This window comes from Nylanderia fulva, unplaced genomic scaffold (assembly GCF_048542155.1).
Source record: "Nylanderia fulva isolate GAGA-0341 unplaced genomic scaffold, ASM4854215v1 Scaffold54, whole genome shotgun sequence".
NCBI lineage: Eukaryota > Metazoa > Arthropoda > Insecta > Hymenoptera > Formicidae > Nylanderia > Nylanderia fulva.
Window position 1 is genome coordinate 389491 of NW_028190632.1, and position 5425 is coordinate 394915.

Below are 5425 nucleotides of genomic sequence, written 5' to 3' on the forward strand. Positions count from 1 at the left end.
ATGCAGCGTAGAAATACTAATTACATTTATCGTAAACGATAAAAACTATGCAAAAAAGAAATAAAACAATATGAATAAAAAAACTCCATCTTCATCTCGACTAAGAGCCAAACGCGATGTTATTTGCGACAAATTAAGATTTAGAAATTTTTGGAAACTGAGGAATTTGAATCCTATGGTTGGGATCTCAGAAATTCCCCTTGTTCCTTCTCTTAACATCCCCTGTAAGAAAAAGACGAGAAAAATATTGGTCCGAAAGTCGGCTGAATCGGAAGGTCTCGCACTCAACCAAAACTGTACATATATCTAATAAAAACATTTACCGTATTAATGAAAAGATACATTAAAATTGGTCCAATGAGTTATCTTATTATCATAATGATTTAGGTTTTATAAAAGGATAATTTGAATTATTAAACTATTACTAGGATTTATTGTAACAATAAATGTGTACATTGAAAAATCTCCTATAGGTTTATTATAATAAAAAAAAAACTTTATTGACTCAATGAATTATGTAATTGAATTATGCATTGCATTTTATTATTATTAATACATGTAATCATAATTCGATAAATGATTTCATTACTTTATGATCACGTTTGTTGATATTATGAAATGATATGATTGACTACTTCATTGTATTATATTAATGAATTTTTTCATAGATTTATTAAAAAACTTCATTGAAACAATAAATTGTATAATAAATTTATTAAAAAACTTAATTGAATCAATGAATAATATAATTAAGTGACATTTTATATATTATTAATATTAATGTATATATTCATTAATTTGGTGAATTATTTTATCATATAACAATTACGTTTATTGATATTATTATTTATTTTTTTATTTATATTAATATATTATTTTAATATATTAATAATAATATATTAAATGTAAAGTAATAAATATATGTAGTTACAAATTGAATCAGATATACTGAGTTATAAAATATATACATTATTATTAATGTAATGTTAAATGTATATTTTTAAATGCGACATCAAAAGTTCGAAATTAAATAAGAAGTTCAAGTTAATCGAAAATAAAAAACACAACTCTAAAGCTAATTTTTGGATAATAGAATAAATACAAAATAAGAATTTTTATTCCAAAAGAATTTTATTCAATATATTATTCTGTGTAGATGTATACATTTATGTTACATGAGAAGATAAAATAACATACACGATTAATATTTTTATGCAGTTTTGAGATTTTCTATTAATACGTGAACTTTGGAAAAGGAATTATTAGATTTAATTTCAAAAAAATTCGATTCAATAAAATTCCAAAACATTAAACTTTCAGTCGGAAAACTAAAATTAAATACATGAAAACTTTTAAATAATATATCAACTGCCCTAAGAAAACTGTTAAACGAATACTTAACATCATCGAAATACACATAAATATCTGTTATTCTTGAAATATCTTCGCCAACACACATAATGAAGGGTTGAATGCATTCCTTTTTATTTTTGAGATTCATAAGATGATTCTCTATTTCTTGATGAGATTTACCAAAGTAAACAAAAGATTCCTGAGAATCTCTAATAGTAAATTTTATAGTACTTTTTTTGCCAGTCAAATCTTTTTTCACAATTTTTTGGGTTGGAACCAAGTAACCATGGAGACTCCAAAAAACTATTGCATCACGACCATCTATATACAAATTAAGTTAAATAAATAAAGAATGTGTTATACAAGTGACAAAATAATATAATATATTAAACAGCTTAATAATGAAATAAAATTTGTTACAAATTTAAAAAATTTTTAATTAAATTAATATCATTTACTTTCAGAAAGTGTCTCCTGTTTCAACATTTGTAGGTATGCTCTTATGGATTTATCTTTCACGTGATTATCTTTGCATAAAAATGATGTAAGATTATTTAAGCAAGTCTCCCACTTATTTAACAGGCCATTTCCCGTTTCGAATAAGACATTAAAATCCATGTCAATCTGTAAAACATTTTAAGAATCAATTCGCTTGTCAGTTCTAAATTTCCATTTAATTTAAGTACCAATCTAAAGCCAGATGGCTTTCTATAGAAGGGCCACTTTTCAAAAATAGCTGCCGTATTTGCAAGATTATTTATTTCTTTTAGTCGATGTTGGCCACATGCTCTCCAACAGTTGTCAAACTCTTCCAATGTCAGGCTGTCAAATTTGAGTGCATTAATGCAACTTTCTGCATCATTTTCTGGAACTAAAATATTGAACATTATTCCATGTAATTTTCAAACATAATAAGTACTTACTAAATGTTCTCTGAGTCCGTTGAGTTAGTTTTGTATTTTCTGTTTTTTTTGGTAAAATATGTTTCCCAACTACTGTTTTAATTGAAGATTTTAAATTGGAAAATTTATTATATAATTTTCCACGTTTACCTATTCGATAATATTCCTAAATATAAATAATTTTATAAAGATGAATATTGTAATTAGTGATATTGTACTTTGATTTTTTCAATGAAAAAATAATTAACTTTATCTAGTCATTATTATATATCTTTATATTTTAAATTTCAAATAAACTTACTAATTTTTCGGTAGGAAATCTTTCCAACATTGATACTACGGACAGTATTTTTTATAGTGCGGGTTCGATTCCCGATTCAGCCGACTTTCGGACCAATATTTTTCTCGTCTTTTTCTTACAGGGGATGTTAAGAGAAGGAACAAGGGGAATTTCTGAGATCCCAACCATAGGATTCAAATTCCTCAGTTTCCAAAAATTTCTAAATCTTAATTTGTCGCAAATAACATCGCGTTTGGCTCTTAGTCGAGATGAAGATGGAGTTTAAAAAAAAAAAAAAAAAATAGGAGAGCTGACTGACAAATATTCTTATTAATATGAATAAATTTCATTCGTCTCTTAACAGATAAAATTTTTTTCTCTTGATTAGCAACACACAAAATGCGAAATTATTGTGCCGTGGCATAAAACACTTAATATTTAGCCGCTACGGTAATTTCAGCCGATAATAATTCCTTTGCGTAATTACCGAACAAAAGTCTCTCAATATGATGAATTTTATCATGCTGAATGAATATTCGCGCCGCGGTCGTTCGATTAATGCAATGATATTTGGAAGCGCATGGTAGTCGTGTTATGATGTGTGCATAACCGTGCTAATTCGCCCATTGGCATTGTTGGAGCACCAAATGTGGAAACACTCCGAATGCATGCCAATTTCGAAAAAGAAATTATGAGTTCGTCGAGCTTCATATCGATGCATGCAATATTATTCGACAATCAAACGCATCTATTACTGTTTATTCTCGCATCTGATATTCTAATTGAAAGGAGAAAGGAAACAATTTACTAATCCGCACGCAGAAAGACTCGTATAATAAAATTAATAGCGAATTATTAATAAAAGATATATATATAATAAAAGTTCTGTGATTTCTATATATTTATAGTATTTTTGTAATATCAATAATGCTATTAAAGGAATTAATAATTCGTAATATATATTAATTCACATATAGGTTGTGTAAAATATTAAATAGATTTAATATGATTTAATATGGTTAGATAGATATTTGAAAGAAGTTATTAAATATATATATATTCACAGTTTCCGTTATCGATCATTACTCTTTACGAAAAAAGCTGCATGCGTGGTAGTTTGCGCGAGATTTATCTTCGCGAGCTTAAAATACGAGTTCAACAAAAACCATTTTTTTGTTGAGTTATATCTTGACGTATATTTATCGTTTAAACGCAAGTTCCCGTTTGCCTGACAAACAACAAGCACAGATGATTATATGCTGTATGTAAAAATAATGTTATTAAATAAATTCGATAAAATAATTAATTTATAAAAACTACACACTGCCAGCTAAACTTAATTGCCCTTTTGCTCGTGACATTCGTCATATTGTACCTTTGATCATATGAAATAATCATATGAAATAATATCCGATAGCAATTAACAAATTTCCATAATTTATAGAAATAATAAACTATAGGCAAACAATATGACCGAGTCTTTACGTGTTTACGTTGCTCGACTTGTCAATTGCCAGAAACCTTCATTAAATGTTAATGCAAATTCATTATTAACTCATGCTGAGGAATATATTAAATGATATTTACTCGGTGTTCCTCATTTAATTAATATAAATTAATAATATATCAATTCATAATTTATTTCTAATTAAGTTGTATGTTACTTTATATATACAATGGTTGATTACTTATTCATTTTATTTTTATAACATATCCAGAATTATATGTGCGTGCGCGTATGTAGTAATCCGATAATATTATTAATTATTAAATTAACGATATAATTTTCTGTATTATTTTTTAACGCAATTCAATACAAAACTCAATAAAGATTAATAAACAAAGGAAAATTTGATTATAAAGAGTGCAAGAGTACAAAGTATAAAATATTTAAAAATCAATAATACAATATTAATATTATATATTAATAACGCTATAATTAATTAATCGTCAAATTTTTCAATTTATATGTACATGTATATATATAACAAAAGGATGTAAAATTTTTTATTTCTCGAATATGTGGCGCAGTTAAAACATATTATGTGCAAAATCTACTTCGGGATGCCAAGGACAGCCGTTTGGAGCGTGCTGCCCTCGTTGGTTCAATGAATTTATTAATTGAATAATCCTAAGGTTTGAGTCGCTCAAAGACAAACACTTATCCTCGTCCCACAGCGGCCACCCTCGATCTCGTCGCGCTATATATGCAAATTCCGGAGCGAATTCGGTGTAATAGTCTCTCACTCGTTCCTCGCTTTGACCTACCCTTTCTCCTTCAACCCTCTCTTCGTAGCAGCAAGAGAGCCTCTTCCCGAAGGGAGTAACGAGCTAATGCGAGCGCAGTTTAGGCGGCGCCGACCCCAATTTCGTCGTGTCCCTCCCCCCCTCCTACCCCCGCAAATTCATTAAGCAATTGTGATTTCATCCGCCAGCGCACTTTTAATGCGCGCGTTCGTCCTCGCGTATAAGACCTTCTCTTAGGATCGGGCTCGCGACGTGAGCGTTTCGGGTCTTAGCTTCGGCGATATATCGCGGGCGTACGTGCTTTTCGAGTCGCGTCAGCATCCCACGGGAACGGCATTCCTGATCTCCTTCGATCTCCTTTCGCGCTACTTAACGTCGCAAGTTAGTCAGCCTCCGAAGCGGATCTTTCGATTTTCGCGAAAATTGTCGCAGTAACGGACAAGCGGATAAACAGCCTCGCACCTTTGCTCGTAACTCTCTGACTAATACCGTAACGTCTCCAGAATATGCATAGTACAGTCTTCGAGGATACATTTGAGCTCTCACGCTCGGGATTACATCGTCGCGTCATGAATATTCTGCGAGCAGCTTCCGGGAATCGCGAATACGCGCTCGCTACTTCCTTTTTTTTCTCTCTCTCTCT

The 5425-nt window shown here is 30.0% G+C and overlaps 1 long non-coding RNA gene across 2 annotated transcripts; it reads right to left on the minus strand.

Moving 5' to 3' along the window:
• Positions 1–1160: 1160 nt before the first annotated feature.
• Positions 1161–2458, minus strand: LOC146721157 (uncharacterized). Of its 2 annotated transcripts, XR_014925772.1 has the most exons (4): positions 2277–2458; positions 2040–2224; positions 1812–1977; positions 1161–1674 (listed from the first exon to the last, which is right to left on the minus strand). It is a non-coding gene; the product is annotated as an uncharacterized LOC146721157 (long non-coding RNA). The 2 variants fall into 2 exon arrangements; XR_014925771.1 differs by having other exon boundaries at positions 2040–2458.
• Positions 2459–5425: the final 2967 nt, after the last annotated feature.